The sequence below is a fragment of the Patiria miniata genome, unplaced genomic scaffold (assembly GCF_015706575.1).
Source record: "Patiria miniata isolate m_02_andy unplaced genomic scaffold, ASM1570657v1 HiC_scaffold_9, whole genome shotgun sequence".
Taxonomy (NCBI): Eukaryota; Metazoa; Echinodermata; class Asteroidea; order Valvatida; family Asterinidae; genus Patiria; species Patiria miniata.
In genome coordinates this window covers 9,806,297-9,806,520 of record NW_024037076.1, presented here as the reverse complement: position 1 = coordinate 9,806,520, position 224 = coordinate 9,806,297, and positions in this window count along the sequence as shown.

The following is a 224-nucleotide window of genomic DNA, read 5'->3' as shown; positions in this document are numbered from 1 at the left end:
GTATCAAATCAGGGCATAAATGATTATAGTGCGCATGCGCAAGGTATACCGCCCCTAGAGTGGTAACAAGCATTTTGATGGACATTTTGAAAAAAAAGGGTGATAACACCCAAAAAGCTGCCACCGTTACAATGCTATTACATAATTTCCAACTCTGGAGGTGTATACCTTGCCAAAAATCGCTATGACGGTTATTCCCCTCATTTGATACCGGATCCCAAAAC